General features: G+C 47.7%; 2 pseudogenes across 1 annotated transcript; both read left to right on the top strand.

The window, feature by feature from the left end:
* Positions 1–2,584: 2,584 nt before the first annotated feature.
* On the top strand, positions 2,585–9,344 carry LOC101401940 (zinc finger and SCAN domain-containing protein 20-like; annotated as a pseudogene). Its single transcript, XR_015551637.1, has 4 exons — positions 2,585–4,966; positions 6,418–6,494; positions 7,429–7,552; positions 8,335–9,344. The product of XR_015551637.1 is annotated as a zinc finger and SCAN domain-containing protein 20-like (transcript).
* Positions 9,345–11,196: 1,852 nt separating this feature from the next.
* Positions 11,197–14,366, top strand: LOC147917693 (uncharacterized; annotated as a pseudogene).
* Positions 14,367–20,431: the final 6,065 nt, after the last annotated feature.

Genomic DNA, 20,431 nt, shown 5'->3' on the forward strand with positions numbered 1-20,431 from the left:
CTGCCTTGTTAACGCTTCCCTCCAGGTGTCCCTGCTGAACAGGCCGTCCCCCCTCTGCAGATAGGTTAGTATCACTTGTTAAGTCGGAGTTAAGTGGATGATCCATGGGCCTAGGAGACGTTAGTCTCCACTCATTATGTGTGGCTATAATTAGTTGAATTCTTAGAGGATAAGCTTATTTGCTTCATCTCAAAATCCTTGTCTCCTTATGCACTGCTTAGCAACACCTCTGTGCAATGTTTTTCTAAACGTATCAATGATCTAGAAACCGAACTCTTGCTGAAACTGATCTATTGACATTTGCCTCTCTCAATCATGCCATGTGGTGCTGCCTTTCAGAGTTATTAGTTCCTATTTGTCTTCCGCCTGCTCCTGTCGTGAAATTTGTGGTGTAGCGAATGGAGTATTGGAAGCCAAAGACCTGACAGACCTGGTTCTAGACTCACTTGTGCCACTAGCTAGCAGTGTGACCAGAGCAAATCACTTCTGGAGGCCTCCTTTTCCTCATCTGCAAAATTCATGACAAAATTTCTCTTCCCATTCCAGAAGGCTGCTGGGAAGAGGTAAGTCACTCTGTATAGCAGTGACCATTGAAGTCCTATTCTCTGTGGTAATATTGACAGCTCTGACCTAGATGGGGCCTGCTTTCACCAAAGAATGGACCTGTCTAGGTTTCTGAGACCAAGTGTCCTCTGAGGGAGCAGGAAGCTGCAAGTGGGAAAGCATCTCATCTACGTAGACTATGGGGGGTCCTTTAGTCCCATTCTTTGGGGAGTGTGGCTCACAGCTCGAGGACACGTATGCATGTCTTCTCCCTTGAAGTACTGGCTGTGGTGTTGGTGGTGTAGGTGATATGAGTTGTGTTTGGGGCTACCCTTTCCATGCTTGATTTTGCCTCAGTGAAAGTTCCATTTGCTCAGGAGATCCCTGAGTTAAGGGAATGGGGCATGGACTTGGATTAGTAATTTTCAATTTTTTTTTTTAACAGCGGAACCTCTTTTCAAGTGAAATCCTCCAGTAATACAACACTTGTAAAAGCAGAGCTGCTCTGATGATTTCATGGTGGGAACCCAAAGCCCTCTTTTGGGCTGGGCTTTTGCCCCACCTAGCGGGTCCCTGAGGCAGCCCTGTGGAACTTCCGGGCTGGCCCAGGGAATGTTTTGAAAGGTAGATGTGTGTGCATGCAAGTGCTGGCCTGAGTTTCCACACCAGCCCTCTCCGAACACCTGTTCCTAAGATCAGAGGATAGAAGAAATCTCCATGGCCCACTCGCAACTGGATCTAGGACTCTCTAGAGAGCCCCTCTTGTCATCCTGTCCTTCCCTCGCCCCACCACAGGCTGCTGCTCCTGTGAGGGGAATCACAGCTTCACCCACCTTCGGCTGAATTTTCGACCTTTCATCTTTTAATTAGAGAGTGAGACCTACTTTGGAGGATTCATTCAAACCAGATAAAATATGCAACGTAGGTGCTCAATAAAATATATTTTCCTGCCCCTTTTCCCTGAGGCTGCACCTTCTGCTCTCCTGGGCTTTCTCGGCTGCTCTCCAGTATTTCTTTCCAGCCATTTACTTTGAACGCACCTCCATTTAGCACTTATCACACTGTACTGGAGTTACTTGGGTTGTTTACGGCAACTTTTTAGAAAATGCATCCTCTGCTGGACTGCTCTCCTTAAGAGGGGGGAGTGTTTTGCTTGGCCCAGAGTAGATGCTCCACAATTGATGAATGAATACTCATCAGTGGTATTCATCTTGAATCTCCCAGGACTGTGCACGCAGGAAATGAGGAAGTGTGTGTGTGTGTGTGTGTTGGGCGAGGGGGAGGATGGTGGTGGTGAAGCATTACTACAGTGGACACCCATGCCAGAAAAGTACTTTCTTTCTTTTTGTGAGGAAGATCAGCCCTGAGCTAACATCTGTCAATCTTCCTCTTTTTTTGCTGAGGAAGACTTGCCCTGGGCTAACATCCGTGCCCATCTTCCTCCACTTTATATGGGAGGCCGCCACAGCATGGCTTGACCAGCCATGCTTCTGTGTGCGCCCGGGATCCGAACCGGCGAACCCTGGGCCGCCGCAGCAGAGCGAGCGCACTTAACCGCTATACCACGGGGCTGGCCCAAAGGTACTTTCTTAACTGGCAAAAAATCTGAATTGGAGTCTCATCTCCACACTGAGAGACCTCAGGCCCAAGCCGCCTCGGTTTATACACCTGTATCATAGGGATAAATAGGGATTAACAGGGATAAACGCCCGTTTCAGCTGTAAGGGACAAGGCTTTGGAGAGGGCCCTCTCTCTCAGTGCCCCCCCCCCCCCCCCCCCGGGTGGCGGAGCGCGAGAGGCCGCCACCTCCCCTAATTCCCGCGGGCGTGGGGAAAACGAGGTAGGACTCCACCCTCTTCAGCTGGGTCAGTTCTAGTCGTGGCTTGGGACCCCCAAACCCAGCGTGTAGTCAAGTCCTACCCATCATCAATGGTTCCTTTGAAACAAATAGGCTCCTAAACCATCGCCATATTTTATTGGTTAATGCTGCTGTCAGTCTGCGGGCACAGGACCGACTCCGTCTGGGGCTCGCGTTTCCGCTTCCGGTGTTTGGTGGACGTCCGAATGCCGGGACTGCCGAATGCAGGGGCCTGGACTCGGGGTTCGAGCGGCCTGTGGGGACGTTGCCTGGCCACGGAGAAGGTGCTGCGGGGTCAGGCCGCCCGTAGTCGCAGGGTCTCGGCGCGCGGGAGCGGCTCTCACCTCGGGCCTGGGCCGCCTTCGCCGGGTGGGCGTGGCCGGGCCGAGTCCCGGGATCCGGCCACCTCCGGCCCAGGCCGCGCGTCCCCGCGAGTGGACCCCGGGGCAGGATGCGCCCCTCGTGCTGGCGGTGCCCGCCTTCTCGCCGCCCACCGGGCCCAGCGGGGACGACTCTCGCCCTGTAGCCGCCGAGGCGACCCCGTCCCTCGGGCCCCCGTTTACCCCATAAAGCTTCCAGAGAAGGTCGCTCGTGGAGCAGAGTAGCCTTCCAGTGTAAGTCACGCTCTCCGGGCTAGTCACCCAGTCCACGGTCAAGAGGCTGAGCCACTGTCCATTTCCTGCCATAAACCAGCTATGTGACCTTGGGCAAGTCCCTTGGGGCCTCTGAGCCGTGATTGTCTCCGCTTTGAGGAAGTTGAAGCCTGAGTGTCTCTTAACTTTCCTTCCAACTCTAACATCCTGTGAGTCTGTATTTTTATTATCCTTGCTCTTAGAGCTTGTAGCCTTACCCAGGGTAAATATCCCTGTTGCGGAGAGAGTTATGATGCCAGGACTGAGGAATCCTGCACAGGGCGCCCAAAGCTGAGAACCCAGCCAGGGGCGAGAGCAGTTTAGCGGTTGGAGCATTTGAAGAGTTGGAATCGCTGAAGCTTTGAGCCAGCTCCTCCCAGGTGCTGCTCTCCAAGGTGCTGCTCCCTTGTGCGCAGTCTCGTACTGGTCCTGCACAGACACTTTGCAACACTTGGAAAACCAGTGGCTTGGGAGAGTGGGTGTAAAGGCATCATGAGTGGACGGCCCGAGAATCAAGGACCACCGGATGTGGAACTGGAGCTCCGGGATCGAGTGAGAGGGGTCTTGGACATTCTCCTTGCCCTTTTTGACCCAGAGAAACCTGACTTTGTGGACATTATATTGCTTGCTTTGCTAGAGCACATATTAGAGCAAAGAAGACTTAACACCTAGCTGACCGCAGAAGAAAAAACTTCACACTGCTGCTTGGACCCCTCCCCTACTCCTTCCTCCCCCTCCCTCCCGGAAAGCTTCTGTACTCAATAAATATCCATCCGAGCACACCGAGGCTCAGGCTCTAGGCTTGAGGAGGCAGACTCCTGGAGTTGACCTTGAGTGACGTCAACTGCTCCTCGGTCCTCCAGCTCTCCCTCCCCCTGCCGGGGCTGCTGACTGGGTTGCACCATACTACCTGAGTCCGGACTCTAATTTCAAACTCTTTTTGAGTCTCCACCGGTAAGCTCCTCCTAGCTTGGTAGGTAGATCCCCTCGTGGCCCACGAGGCGCTTATTGAGTCCCTGCCTCTGCCCCTGGTTCCTGAGGTCGCCCGGGATTCCCAGAGGAAGGAACCTATCAAGTGGGCAGTTTATTGTCCCTGTTCTCTCCAGCAGCCCATCCTCATTCTTCAGTATGGATAATTGACATTTTCTCAGCCTTCAGTAAATTGCTATGCAAACACAGCTTCAAGCTCCTCTACTTTCCAAGCAGATCACCAGCCCTTGACCCCTCCTATCAAACTTTTGGAGCTGCCTCCCCAGTGACAAAGGGCTAGACTCCATGGGCACCAGGACATGAGGAGAGGAGAACAGGAAGGCTCTTTTCTTCATCTCAATCTTACTGGGCTAACACTTGTGACTTTCACTACAGTTCACTCTGTAATGTGTGTCTCTGGCTCTAGAATTTCAAGTTCTACTTAGTGACTCCTATCTGAACGTGGCTTCCCAGTGAAGCAAAGGAAGAGGTTTGAGCTTCAAAGCACAGTTGCAAGGTTCTTCTCTGAGCTGAACAATGGCTGTATCTGTGGACCAACAAATCCAGGCTCCTCGAGTACAAGAAGAGCTTCGAATAGTGAAGCTGGAAGAAGATTCCCACTGGGAGCAGGAAATTTCCCTTCAAGGGAGTAACCTTGGACCAGAGACCTCCTGCCATCGCTTTTGGCATTTCCGCTATCAAGAGGCATCTGGACCCCGGGAGGCCCTTATCCAACTCCAGACGCTCTGCCGTCAGTGGCTGAGACCAGAGAAGTGTACGAAAGAGCAGATCTTGGAGTTGCTAGTTCTGGAACAGTTCCTGACTATCCTTCCCCAGGAGGTCCAGGTCTGGGTTAGACAAAAGCATCCAGAAAGTGGAGAGGAGGCAGTGGCCCTGGTGGAAGACTTGCAGAAAGAACCTGGAAGACGGGAGCTACAGATGAGATACGGGAACCTACTTCTGAGTGGGTAAAATAGAGGAATGTGAGAGACAGAGCCACCTTGGGTTGCCGGCAGTGTGGGTAGTATGTAGTACTTTGCTATTTGTGTCAAAGTCAAATTTCCTTATTCCCTGGGCCTGGTAGCTGCAACTTTCCTTCCAAGTTCAGACCGACTCTTTAGAGAATGCACAATGTGGTTGCCATGAGGGTTGGTCCCTGCCATTAAGTAAGAGAATTGCTTTAAATAGCTTGACCACCACTCTGATCAAGGAGGAGCACATAAGAGCTGTTTTCTTTTTGGAGAACAGCTGTCATTCAGCAGCAGCTAGCCTGAAGCAAGGGGCTTCACTGGTCTTTATTGACCTTATTGAACCTTTGGGTCCTGTTTCAAAATAGCTATATTGTTGGTTGGCTCTCTGTGTTTTGCCTAGAGGTTGACAGGAGCAGCCATAGGAGAGCTGGGTGGGCAGGTTGCAGTGGGCTTGAGTTCCAGACCTTATCTCTGTGAAGCCTTCCACACATCCACACTCCTTACTGCCCCTGCAGTGATTGGTGTAAGACTGATTTCCCCCTTTGCTTCCTTGTGTCTTGGGATAATTAAGTTTTAGTGCCTACAGAATTTTGACCACTTCTAGTCCTTGAACAGGGACAGGAGGTGCTCTCAGAGAAGAAGGGACCCTCAGGATCAGTACTAGTTCCCTAAATATCCATCTGAAGCAAGCACAGACAGAATCCATGTGTCTGTTCCAGGCAATGGTGAAGAACTCACAGCCAGAACCAGAAGAACAATTGAGCCACAACCCCAGAGTAGAACTCTGATCTTTCCACAAGAGTGGTAAGCAGCAGCAGTGTGGGGAGGAGGGGGTAGCCCTTCTGTGGGGAAGGTGTGAAGGCCCCCCTCTGAATGCAGCAAGTGGGGTAAAGGGTACAGCTCCTTTCCACTTAGAGGATGTGGCATGTGAACTGAGGCTGACCACATGAATATGTGGGATCCTCAGTAGGCACCTCCACCGGGAAGAAAGACCTTGGTTGGCGTGTTATGTAAAACTACATAGTGGGGCCTGTTGCACCTCTCCTTATGTGACTGAGAGATTGCTGGTACCAGTAGGTTAGGTTTGGGTACAGATTTTAGGTCTGATTAGTGGGAAAGGCACACAGTAGGGTTAAACTCAAGTGCAGTAATTCTCACAACAGGTATGTGTGTCCCCAAACCAATCCACATGATTCAAGTGTGTTACCAGAACTGAAGAACAAAATCATAAAACTCTGATAGTCAGTAACATGGGTGGATATGGAAGGGAAAAATCTGGAACTCTCCTCTTAGAAATGTGTCATTTTGGTTTTTTGCCAACCCTCCTTTGATGGGACAAAGTAGACACTAAGAGAAGGAGGAAGACTCTTCTGTTTCTGAACTCATTTGGACCAGGAGGAGTTGAGAACCATTCTCCTCTAACAGCCCCTTTTTCTTCCCCTAGCCCTGCCTGATCCTCGGGCTCTGGGTCTTTCTGTGGAAGAGAGCAGTGGTGACCAGAGGACGATGCACAGCTCCCAGGTGAGCCAGACTTTTGTCTAGCTCAAGTTCCCTTGTACTACTTGAGTGGGACCCTCTGCACCCAACTCTCTCACCTATCAGCAATTTCAAAGGAATTTGACCCAGGAGGGAGGCCCAGTAACTTTAGAGATAAGGCTCTAAAATTTCATCAGCCTGCAAAATATTGCCTAGATCTCATTCCTTATATAAGACAGCACCACAGCCGAGGTAGTGAGGGATCATATTAAAGTCATTCTTGGGGCCGGCCCGGTGGCGCAAGCGGTTGAGTGCGCGTGCCCTGCTGAGGCGGTCCAGGGTTCGCCAGTTCGGATCCTGGGCGCGCACCGACGCACCACTTGTCAAGCCATGCTGTGGCGGCATCCCCTATAAAGTGGAGGAAGATGGGCACGGATGTTAGCCCACGGCCAGTCTTCCTCAGCAAAAAAAAAAAGAGGAGGATTGGCAGATGTTAGCTCAGGGCTGATCTCCTCACAAAATAAATAAATAAAGTCATTCTTTTCTTTGACCCTGAGATTGTCAGATTATACTGATTTGCTTATTTGCCTTAAAGGTAATGGTTACTTCCGTCTTTCCGTATCTGGATCTTGCCCATATGGCATATGGCCTGCGAGATTGTGTAGTGGGAGAAGAAACAAAAGCTTGAGAGGCAGACAGCCCTGAGTTCAAATTGCAGCTCTGGCACATGCTCACTGTATAACTTGGAACGAGTATGAAGAGTTTCTGGCACATGGCACAGGTGTTCAGTGAATGTTAGCTTATTTCTTCCTTTTCTTTCTCTCGGCCTGCTCCCTCCCTTGGCTTCTCTCATTGCATTTAAAAGCCACAGGAACTCACTTTTTAGTTTCTTCTGAGTCTGTTTTGTCGCCTGCCCTCCAACCCGCACCGGGCTGTCCTAAGGCGGTGTGTTTTGAGTGGGGGTGTCATGTTTTCTCAGGAGTTGGTGACATTTGGTGATATGGCTGTGCATGTCTCCCAGGAGGCACAGAGGCAGCCAGAACCTGGACAGAGGAGCCCCCTGGAAGTAACTTGGGAGAATTCCACAAATGGAGCCCTGCTAGGTAAGACCATGTTTCTCCTGCAGAGTCAAAGTTAGCTGTGGGGTTTCTATAGTATTCACTACTCCAGACATTTTTGGGTTGAATTTTTCAAATCCATTCCTTCCTTCAATCCTGCTTCGAAAGAGACATATATATCTGTTATCATAGTCAGTGCCGTCTAGGATGACTTTCTTGAGTCTAGACAGGATACGGGATTGAAGTTCTTCTTAGGGAGAAGGTCAGGAAAGCCTTTGGCAGGTGCCTGAACTTTATTTGTTACAGGATGGATGAATATGGATATACAGTTATAGATTTGGACCTGAATTTTTTCTTATTGTTCACTCACAGTCCTTAATATTACTTTCACTGAGGCTTCCCAAGAATCCCCTTAGATGTTTTTTTTTAAATTAATACCTCCCGGGGCCGGCCCCGTGGCTTAGCGGTTAAGTGCGCGCGCTCTGCTACTGGCAGCCCGCGTTTGGATCCCGGGCGCGCACCGACCCAGCGCTTGTCCGGCCGTGCTGAGGCGACGTCCCACATACAGCAGCTAGAAGGATGTGCAACAATGACATACAACTATCTACTGGGGCTTTGGGGAGAAAAAGGGGAAGGATTGGAAATAGATGTTAGCTCAGGGCCGGTCTTCCTCAGCAAAAAGAGGAGGATTGGCATGGATGTTAGCTCAGGGCTGATCTTCCTCACACACACAAAAAAATAATAATATCTCTCCACTCTGGCATATAAAGTAGTTGAGATTAGTCTCACCAAACCATTATGTCTTCTATTTATCTCCCTGCAAACAGATTTTCCTACCCCCAGACCCAGTGTGAGCTCCCACGTGGAGCAGCAGAGAGAACCGCAGAGCCCAGGTCTTCAGTGCTCCAGAGGGCAGAGCGTGGGAGACTCCCCAGGGGGCGGGGGAGAGTCAAGCCTGGCCAGTTGCCCGTCTTGAGAAAAGCCAAGAGCTGGAGTGGCAGGGCCTGGAGGATGAGAAGGTGGCAGAGGTGCACTGGGGCCATGAGGAAATGAAGATTTTTCTGGACATTCTCAGTGAGTCCTGGATCCATGAAAAACTCTGTACGTGCCATCAGAACCGCCAAGTTTACCGGATTGTGGCTGAGCGGCTGTGAGAGTGTGGCTTCCTACGGACCCTGGAGCAGTGTCACTACCGGTTCAAAAACCTCCAGACCAACTACCACAAAGCCAGGAGCAGCCACACTCCAGGCACCTGCCCCTTCTATGACAAGATGGATGCCCTGATGTGCCCACAGGCTACCACCCCCGTTCCAGAGGTGGCAGGGAGTCTGCTTGGGCAGAGGGACCATGACGTGGAGCTCGAAGAATCGCAGAGTGGTTGCTGGGAACAGGAGGAGGCAATGCCGGCTGAGGCTGTGCTAGAAGGCGGGGCAGAGAGGTGGGGGCGGAACCTGGGCCGTAGGGCAGCATCTTTAGAAGGGCATTCAGGAGCCGTGACAGAGGATTCTGAGGAGGAAGAACTGGGCCTTGAGGAAGTGTCTGAAAGCCTTGGTATCCCAGCCCTGTTTCGGAGTCCTACTGGTAAAGCCCTTGTTATGAGCAAGATGGGAGAGCCGTGGTTGTTAGCAGGGTTTGGAAAGAACCTCATCGCAACCAGTTATTTCAGAGGTGCCGTGTGGAGTGAGGGCATATTATAATAGCTCGAAAAGGGCAAGGAAAGACTTTTTATATACAAATGAGAGAGCCTTTATTCACGTATGTAATTGAGAAAAAGGAAGAACTATTATATAAGAATAATGTTTATAAGTATAAAAATAAATATGTGCTTAATGTTGGATCAAGTTGTGTCACAGAGGGAAAAACCCCTTTGATTATTTCTCAGGAAATCACTAAAATGCTGTGGTAAGGAGTGGGGAGTCTTTTGCTATCTTCATTTCAAACCAGCAGCCTTGTCTTAGCTTACCTCTATACCTTTCTCCCAGGTGTGCACTGGGGGTATGAAGAAACTAAAATTTTCCTGGGAATTCTTGGTGAGCCCTACATTCACGAGAAACTCCGTACCTGCCATCGGAACCGCCAGGTGTACCGGATTGTGGCTGAGTGGCTGCGGGAATGTGGTTTCTTACGGACCCTGGAGCAGTGTCGCTACCGGTTCAAAAACCTCCAGACCAACTACCACAAAGCCAGAAGCAGCCACACTCCGGTCACCTGCTCCTTCTACGACAAGATGGATGCCCTGATGAGTCCCTGGGCCCTTGCCAACACCTTTGATGCCTTAGAGGTGTCAGGAGGCCTTCTGCAGAATAGAGGGGACTCCAAGGAGAACCAGAAGGCAATGCTGGAAGGTGTGACAGGGGATGGTAATGAAGTGGAAGAGGAGCCCCGGAGCCTTGGCGCCCAGGCTTTGAGGGGGAGTCCTAATGGTAAGCTCTCCTCCTCACAGTGCACCTCAGGATGGTGGGAAAGACGAAGGCCTGTGGGAAGCATTAGGTGTGAATCAGGAGACATGCTTATTGTTGTCTGTCACTCTGCTGTCACTAATCTGTGTCTGGAATGGCCTCGTCAGGAGGAAAATTACTGATTTCTTTAGAGGAACACTGTTTACTGCCTATCCTCAAATATTGCTAGAGTCAACCCTCCACTGGACCAGTAGTCTAGGGTGACTCACCAAGACCATTTTGAGGGTTTCGTTCTCTCTAGCAAAAGGATTTCCCTGCCTGCTTTTAGTAACAATATTATCGAAACAGAGGAGAGAGAGGTTGGCATTAAAGTTTTAGTTGTTTGTTTCCATCTAAACTACCCCTTAGATGTGAACTCTGCATATATTATATATAACAGTCTTCCGCTTGAAGACTTGTCTGTTCTTGGGCAAGTGGGCAAGTTGGTTAACACCCCAATCCTCCATTTTCCCATCTGTAAAATGGACATAGTGGTAGTATCTACCTCACTGGGCCGTTAGGAGGATCCTGGCACATTGTTAGCACTCAGCAAATGTTAGTTTTCGTTATCATCATCATTATAATTATTGTTAAAATAGATAACCACATTGCCCTGTCTCCTCACTTAGGGGGGCAAATTTCCTGAGTCATTAACTGAACTTTTTCTTCTGAAAACTAGACCTTTCTGGGAAGTGCTTCCATTCTCATTTCACCTACCACTTCCAGATATGAGAACGAAAGCAAATTACATAAGAACTCCATGTCCCTGCTTGCCTTTCCTTGAGCAGGACTTCTAGTTCCCCAGCCAGATGGGGTCTCAAGGGTTGAGAGAATTGAAGAGCTTTGGAGTGACAATCCCTGGGACTTCAAGGAAATTCGGAAAACTTCCTGTGCAGGTGAGAAATGAGTGAAAGCAAGTGAAATCTAGTATTCCACCAACAAAGAAGTCAGACCTGGAATTCTGAACATGGACAAGCCAGCACTGGGCAAGCCAGGCACTTGGCCTTCCCGGTTTATTGTTCTGTGGGGCTGAAACCACAGGAGTTGGGAGAAGAACAGAGAAGCAGGTGGCACCCAGGAAAGCCTCTTCCCCTTAGTTACCTAATATAGATATAAACAAATTATTAGTGTTTATGATTTCCCTCTTAAATTCCTATCTGAATTTTAACTATAGTGAACTGTCACTTAACCAGGTTAATAGAAGAAGTGAGCATGGATGATACCAAATTAAAACTATGGTCTACTTTGATTACTGGAGGGGTGAATTTCTCATGCTTAAGATGAGCCCCCCTCCTTGGTGGGGCTCAGTTGTTTTGTTGGAATTTTAAGGGATCCGATAATAGTACTGTTCTTCCCCTACCCAGATTCCAGACCAACTGGAAGTTGTAGACATTCCAATGAATGTAGACATTCAAAGAGTAAGACATTGAAATCAGAATGGCAACTTTCTAACTCGTGGAGCTGTTGGAGAATGTGGCTTAGATGTGTGGCCACAGTGGGTTTCCTAATATTGAACCCCAGCATCGAGCCACAGGCAGCTCTAGACAACCACAGCCTCGCCCTGCAGAGATAGAGCCTTCACTGTGGATCTTCTGAGCTACCTACACCCAGCTCCTTGTTAATCAAAGAAGTCCTTCCTCCCACTTGTAAGGAAGGGGATGGAGAAAGGCAGGAGAATTATTTAAGGCATGTCCCTCTACCTAGAAGGCAGTATCAAGAAGAGAAAGGGAGTTTTTTAGTACTGATTGCCAGTCCATAGGAGGGTGGGAGGAGAGGAGGAGCCATGCTTGGAGGCAGAGCCTCTGAGGAGTGGGGAGGTGCTTTGACTAAAGAGGGAGGAATGGGCCTGGAGGCTGCCTACCTCCTTTTATCTCAGCCTTTCTCCACATGACCTTGTTTAGAAACGGGGGAGTGAGTGAACCTGGAAATCTGCTCGTTTTAACCATGGTTCAGCCATTCTCCAGTTTATTTTTTCCCGGTTGATGGAAAGTTGACAATGCTCTATCTGTCACCATCAATAACTTGTTTTTAAGAGTCTAGTAAGGACGTCATTTACATTGTTTCCATTCTTCTGAATTCAGAAAACAGATGGCATTTGCATTTCATTTCATTCTGTCAGATCTTGAAACAAGGACAGAGAATGAGGAAAATTCAAGCCAGGACATTTCAGAGGAAGTAGAACTACCTGGGGCATTATTAGAAAGACCCCAAATGGACGTTTCCCAATACTTTAATTGGAAGAAAGACTGTGAAAGTAAATATGGGGCAGAAAAGCAATGGGAAATATCCTAAGAAGATGGACAAGAGTCACTCTCTCCTCTAGAAAGAGACTTAGGTAAATTCATAGGTCCTCAGGGAGCCTATATAGGAGAAAAGTCCAATATATGCTGTGAATGTTGAAAGAATTTCAGCCAGAGCTCCCACTTAGCTATCCACAGATTAGCCTACATCGGAGAAGAGAAACCTTATAAATGTGGCCATTGTGAGAAAAGCTTTGGCTGAAGCTCACATCTGGTTTGCCACCAGAGAATCCACACTGGGGAGAAGCCCTGCACATGCCCCAAATGGGGGAAAGGCTTCAGCAATCACTCTAACCTCGCAGCACACCAGAGAATCCACACAGGAGAGAAGCCCTATAAATGTGGAGAGTGCTGGAAAAGCTTCAACCAGAGCTCAAGCCTTCTGATGCATCAGAGAATCCACACAGGAGAGAAACCCCATAAGTGTAGTGAGTGTGGAAAAAGTTTCACCAATAGCTCTCATTTTAGCGCTCACTGGTGAACGCACACTGGCGAAAAACCCTACCAGTGCCCTGAGTGTGGGAAAAAGTTCAGTAAGAGTTCCACTCTCACCAGCCATCAGAGGATCCACACAGGAGAGAAACCCTATGAGTGTCTCGAATGTGGGAAAAGTTTCAGTGACCACTCAAACCTCATTACCCACTGGCGCACTCACACTAGAGAGAGACCCTATAAATGTGGGGAATGTGGGAAAAGCTTCAATCAGAGCTCAAGTCTTATTATACACCAGAGAATCCACACAGGAGAAAAACCCTATGAATGCGTTGAATGTGGGAGGCGATTCAACAGTAGTTCACATTTCAGCGCACGTCAGAGAACCCATGTGAGAGAAAGATTCTAACTGTAGGAGAAATGTCTTTAAAGCATCAAGTCTGAAAACACCACTGAATCCATCCCCAAAAAGGGTTTGTATTGCCCTTGATTCTGTACCACAACACCCACAGGAGACGGAGAGAGAGAATTTAGATCCCAGTCCAGCAGACCTTATTTTGTTTCTCTCACTAAATACTCACTTGGCTTATGAAATACTACTCAGGGCTTTCTTATCCATGCTGTTGAAATGGAAGCTAATTTCCAGAGAATTCAGAGACTAGTTCTGAATTTGACTGTATCAGCATCTCAGTGTGTCTTCATTGTGATTCTGTGCCTTAATTTTCACAGCTGGTAATATTAAGGTGAGATTCTTGTCCCCGAGACCCTCCTTCAATGATTGGGGAGGCTCTGCCCTCCTGCGCTGATGGTGTTAATGATGGTGTTAATGATGGTGTTAATGAGTCAGCTATAGAGCCAGCAATGGCTGAGCTGTTTCTTCTCAGCACTGGGCAGCTAGACAAGGATTTACTAACTAAATACATTTTTAAAGGTCTTCCACTGTTCTCCCTATGGGAAGATTGGGGCCCAGGAACTGTCGACATTTCCCCACATTCCTTTTCATAGGATCTACATGGAGTTACTTGAGAGGAAAATGCTCTATTATATTATTTGGAGGAGGGAAAAGAAGAAAAGGTCAATGCTAGAGGTTGGCTTTCTAAACAACAACCTACTCTTCCTCTCAACATAGTAGGTTGAACCATAAGAGACTGCTATTTTTGATCTACAAACCCAGCAATTTCATGATTCAACCTAAATAGAATTTTTGCATGGTAGAATTACTCCAAATTGCCAGCAGGGCTGCTGTAGAGCCTTACAGCTCATACTGTATCCTAAAAATGTGAGACAGGGTCTAGAAGATTGTGAACCAGGATAATGAAGTGGGCAAAGCCTTTTCTGTTTGTAAACATGTCCAGAGCAATAACTAAGAACTGTAGCGTTGATTAAGAAGACTCCTGGTTGAAGGCTTTACCTCTATATCACCTGCCTCTGACAAATCCACCAGTTCCCCTTGGTGCTCAAGCTCTACCAGGAAGGCTATGGACAGGTCAACAGGTGCCCAGAGATTTGGGCCTCTCTGCAAGCGCAGAGCAGAGTGCCTGGAGGGACTCTGACATACAGAGCAAGTGGTGTTCAGAAATAAATGGAACACAGTTTCTCCCTCTTAAAATAGTTTGCTTTGTGTGTTTGCTTTTAAAATACTTTCCCATAACTTTCCAGAAACCCATCAATTATAAAACAAAGCACAATCTACACATATAATTTTTATCTGATTAGATTTATAAAATATGATTATTGAATAATATCTTTTTTTTTTTTTTAAAAAGAACTTATCCAAGTGTTGTCTGTCAAAAGTAGTCATTTTGCTGGGCTGTGGACTTGATATGTTGTTGCCATTATTGAAGACATTCTTTGAGTTTTCCTTTAAGAATTGTCTTCAAACGACCTAAAGAAGCCTCACATCCATGTATTTCCAGCACGTAGAGTAGTGTCTTGCCCATGGGTGGGCTTAATAAATGCGGACAGAATGACCATCTTGTTTATTATCTAGCCTGATCATCTCTTATCCGTGAGACTTGGCTCTGCCCAATATCTCCTTTCCAAAAATAGAATCCCTTCCAAGGATGTCAGTTTGCTGTCATTGAGGAGACTTTTCAAAGAGCCTGTTTTTGGAGATGATTTCCAAAGAAGTATCCCAGAAATTTGAGTTTAGAATTTTTTGTATGGCCAGGAAATAAATCTGATATGGATTATTTTAAATTATTTCACTCTTTTCAATGAGATAGTCTTTACTTAGGTGGAAATTCATCATACTAAAACCTAATGTAGCTCTGCATTATAAAACGACTGTAAATAACCAGATTCCCTTTTGGAAACTTTTGCCATCGTACTTCTTTGGAATGGAACAAAATAATGGGAAAACTGAGCTGGAGATTGTAGATATTTTATGCATATTTTACAATCCTTAGAGCAATATGACATGATAGACAATTGCTTTAAGCAGTGTTTGCTGTTAGAACTCCTAAATGGAACACACCACAAACAGGGAGTTAGACTGTAGTTTTGTGTGTGTGTGTGTGAGGAATATCAGCCCTGAGCTAACATCCATGCCAATCCTCCTCTTTTTTTGCTGAGGAAGACTGGCCCTGGGCTAACATCTGTGTCCATCTTCCTCCACTTGATATGGGACGCTGCCACAGCATGGCCTGACAAGCAGTGTGTCAGTGCGTGCCCGGGACCCGAACCCGGGCCGCTAGCAGCGGAGTGTGCACACTTAACCACTATGCCACGGGGCCGGCCCCTAGACTGTAGTTAAATCACATGGAGATGTTTCCCAGTGAACCAAATGTAATAGGATGATTTTTACAGGGTCCTAATTTTTATTTGAAACTGCAGTCATCCATTATCTTGCTCATAAGTATTTTGATTTATTTTTGTCTGCCACTGTACTCGGCATGAGCAAAGTTCTGGAGTCTCTTATTTTTAACTCAAGTCACACTCACAGTCACAGCTTCAAAGTGTGTGACCCAGATGATCAGGGTGGCTTCTGGAGGCCGTTTACTTGGAAGTCCCTCAAGATAAAAATAATAATGAAAGTTACAACTTGGAATGCATGAAATTCACTTATATTATTATAAAAGTTGCAATAGATGACACGATCAAATTATGTCTTGAAAAATTTTTATTGAAAAAACTGCAAAAATACTGGTTCTTATTCTCATTTACGGATAGCAAGAAACACAGGAGCTGGGTTTCAGGGCACTAATCCTGCTAGCCAAAGCTGACACAAGTATATTAACCCATTAAATAAATGAATTCCAAGTGAATTCTGTGAGTGGATGGTCAAAGTGAGAGACATTTTTATCAAATTTGTCATTAGACTCTAAGCCCCAGGGCAGAGACCTGTGTCCGACTGATGTCTGCAAAGAATATAGCAGGCCACATGGGACTTACAAGTGCCACTGTCTGGTGAGCTGACCCAGGCCTCCTAGCTGACTCAGCCCAGAACGGGGCTCCCACTCACCTGCTTTCATAGCTTTGCTTCACCCCCAGAGAACATGACCTTCTCCTTTTACTTCTCCCCAGGACTCCAGCTTTACGGTCCTTCAACGCGGCTGTATCAGTCCTCTAGTCAAGAATGCAGAGAGAGGGGCTGGCCTGGTGGTGCAGCGGTTAAGTGTGCGCACTCTGCTTTGGCGGCCCGGCGTTCACGGGTTCGGATCCCAGGCGCGCACTGATACACTGCTTGTCAAGCCATGGTGTGGCGGCATCCTATATAAAGTAGAGGAAGATGGGCACAGATGTTAGCCCCTGGGCCAGTCTTCCTCAGCAAAAGAGGAGGATGGGCATGGATGTTAGCTCAGGGCTAGTCCTCCTCACACACATACAAAAAAAAAACAATGCAGAGAGAGAACAGCTACATTTACTGACTGTTCCTGTGTGTCAGGCCCTGCACTAAGCACTTCACTGCAGGGTCTCATGTAAGTGTCTCAGCCACTCCCTGAGGTAGTACTATGATTATGCCCTTTGGCAGGAGGGGAAACTGAACGCAGAGCTGGGACTCGGGCCCTGATTGGTCTTACTCCAATGCAGGGTCTTAATCACTGTGATATATCAGCCTCCCGACTGGGCAAACTGTTGGGAGCCACAGCTTATGTGGCGGGTGGGCTGTGAGGTCAGCACATAAGAAATGATTGTGTACGGTCAAAATTACTCTTGAGAATCCCTTCCATAGACCATTAGGTAAGGACAGCATCTCTCTCAGAGGCCTGCTGAAGCAGAGAGATGCTTACCTGCTGAAAGCCCGTGGGATCAAAACCTACTGGAAGCAGCAGGACCCTATCTCCCACAGCGGCTCTGGGCCATGCGCCCCTGGGTGGAATGGCTAGCTGGTCCTAAATGGTTAAATACCAAGGGGATGCCCTCCCTGTCCAGGCTACATCACCTCTCTGTGCTCTGCATTTTTATCTGCAAAACAAGGAAGTGGTTGAGCTGTCACTCCTGATTCCGAGGTCTGATTCTCCAAACACGTCACCATCATTCAGAACGTTTAACCCTGCTGCAGACCCAGGGCCTGACCCTAACACTGTGAGACCCTGGGCAAAGAGTGCAAATGGAGGGTGACACGCTATAACACGTATCTGAATACTAAGAATTATAAATCCAGCTAACAGAATGTTAAATTGTCCTCCCACCTTGACAACTGTACTTCACTATGATGCGGAAGGCCAGATTTTGTGTGTTTTCTTAAGTTTAAAATTCAGTTGTTTTTAGTATATTTATAAAATTGTGCAACTGTCACCACTATCTAATTTTATAACATTTTCATCACTCCAGAAAACCCTATACCCATTAGCAGTCACTCCGCATTCCCTACCGCCCCCCATTCCCTGGCAACCACTAATCTACTTTCTGTCTGTATGGATTTGCCTGTTCTGAACATTTCATATAAATGGAATCACAGTAAGTGGCCTTTGGTGACTGGCTTCTTTCACTTAGCTTCATGTTTTCAAGGTTCATCCACGTTGCAGCACGTATCAGTACTTCATTCCTCTTTCTGGCCTAATAATATTCCATTATATGGATATACCACATTTTGTTAATCCATTCATCAGTTGGTGGACATTGGCTTGTTTCACTTTTTGGCTATTGTGAATAATGCTGCTATGAACATTCATGTACAAGTTTTTACAAGTCTTTGTGTGGACATATGTCTTCAGTTTTCTTGGATAAATACCTAGGAGTGGAATTGCTGGGTCATATGGTAACCCGATGTTGAACCTTTTGAGGAACTGTAAGACTTATTTTCCAAAGAGGCTGCACCATTTTGCATTTCCACCAGCAGTGTATGAGGGTTCTGATTTCTCCACAGCCTCCCCAAACTTGTTATAGTCTGTCTTTTTTATTACAGCCATCCTAGACGGTGTGAAGTGATGAAGACAGGTTTTGAATTTAGAATTTTGGACTCCTGCAAGTTCCATGATGGAACATGGTGGTGTGCCCTCCCCTGCTCTCGTCCCATCCTCGGCTCTGACTGTGAGAGGCCTCACCTGCAAGTGTGTGGATACCCTGGTCTGTATGTGCAAGCCCTGTCCACACTCTCCGTAAACAGCCACTTGGGCCACCTCTCAAGCCCAGAGTGCACACTCTGACTGCACAGTCTGCCCTTGAGAGGAGGGGGCTGGAAAAGAGGCTGTGCAGGCCCTGGAGGCAGGCTCTGCATTTGGACAGGGAATTCTGGGTCCTGAGTTCCTGGAAGATGATCTGGAAGAGGAGTGTAAGATCTGTGGGCACACAGCCTTGTGGACTTCTCGCTCCATGGAGAAGAGCACGCCTACAGGAGGGCTGAAGTGTGGCCTGGCTCTCTAAAGCACAGGGCCCTGGCATCCATTTTTCAAAAATTGTGGCAAAATATACATAACTTAAAATTGACCATTTTAACCATTTTTAAGTGTACAATTCAGTGGCATTAAGTACATTCACATTTTTGTGCAACTATCACTACTATCCAACTCCAGAACTTTTTTATCATCCCAAGCTGAAACTCTGTACCTACCAAACAATAACCCTCCATTCCCCCTCCCCTCAGTCCCTGGCAACCACCACTCCATTTTCCGTCTCTATGAATTGCCTATTTTACGTACCTCATTTAAGTGGAATCGTACATTTGTCCTTTTGTGTCTGGCTTACTTCCCGGCATCCATTCTGCCCAAGTCTAAGGGTAGAGAAGATCTGAACCACTTCACTGACTCGTTACACTTCATATGTGAAATGTGTCCAAAACAGCAAAAGAGCATGTAAAGATGACGACCACAGATCTGAGCATCTGATCACACATCCTTGCTCTTCCTGCCTAGGGGAGGCCTACATCCCCTCATCCACAGCCGCAATAGCCGCCTCCCTCATCTGTTCACACTGCCCTATCACTTCGAATCCTTCAGGGACTCCCAGGCTCAACCCTTGGCACAGCTTACAGGGCCATTACTGATCGGCTACAGCCCATTTTCTCAGTTGCATTTCCAACTTCCTCTGTTCCCCAGGCCTTTTCTCACCTCTGTCTTTTCCTATGCTGTTCCCTGCGGCTGGAACCCATCCCCTGCCCCTTGGCCTGAAGGAAGGATACAACTCAAGTATCACATTCCCTGATCACACCTGGTCTCTAACCAAGCGAGGTGGATACTCAGCCCTCTGTGCTCCCAGAACACACGACCCCTTCCCTCTGAGTGCTCCTCCCAACTCCCCCACTAGTGGGGTCATATTTATATATCTCTGTGTCTTGTATCCTGGCATCCAGCATGGTGCTTGGCACACAGCAACACTCAGTAAATGCTGGTTGAGAGCATCAGAACCAATACATCACCTCCTTTTCCCACAGCTGTGGGGACACCTGCTTCCCTCCCTAACCTCCAGTGACTGGACCCGTTCATAATAACCAGTCAGAGTGATCACATATGGGAGGGACTGTTCCCGTTTCCTTGATTCATTCACGCTTTATCGTGCTCTCTCTCTGTCTCCCTGTTCTTTATCCTCTTGGTCCCTCTGTCTCAGGCTCTGCTATTCTCTCCACATGTGCTCCAGTCTCTGTGGCGTGGCTCCTTCCCCAGACACTTGTTCCTGCTCCCCAGAAACCCAGCCTCACACATGTGGAGCTGACCTGGGCACTGATTCGGCTCTCCCTGTTGGACTGTAGTTCTGTGTTGTGTAGTTCAAATTCTCATGGGAGATCAGATTGGCTCATCCCAGTGAACGGATTTGGGCCCCTGGGTCACAGGTTCATCCCTGGTCCAACCAGCTGTGGTCAGGTAGAGCTGGCTAACTCACCCTTTTCGAAGATCTGTATGAGTGGGAGGCAGTTCCAAAGAAGGGGCTTCTTCCTCTGGTCTGGTGACATCTTTCTTTACCTTGACCCATCCTATTCTGGAATACACCCTTCTGAGCACACACATGTACAAGTACTTCCCCAAATTGAATTACTCACCTTCTCTACATTGCTATTTGCTGGATTTCTTGCTTCCTCCTCTTTCATCCTCTCCAAATTGCGGCTTAGTCTTTCCTCATATCTTGAATTTTTGTGATGCCAAAACAGTTCCTGAACTTTCTCTCCCTTCCATGCTGCTGAGTCTCCTCTCTCCCTGCCCACAGCTGAACCGGAGTGGATCCTGTGCTGATGTTAATGTGAATAGCTGATTTTCTTTTGGTCTTTAGGTATTCTCTGGGGCATCTTCCTAGAATTGCTTGAGAGAACCCCAGGAGTTCCTTCCTGTGGAATGCGTAAGTTTTTTTTTTTTTTGTGAGAAAGACTGGTTCTGAGCTAA

This window comes from Ceratotherium simum, chromosome 3 (assembly GCF_057802395.1).
Source record: "Ceratotherium simum simum isolate JZ-2026a chromosome 3, ASM5780239v1, whole genome shotgun sequence".
NCBI lineage: Eukaryota > Metazoa > Chordata > Mammalia > Perissodactyla > Rhinocerotidae > Ceratotherium > Ceratotherium simum.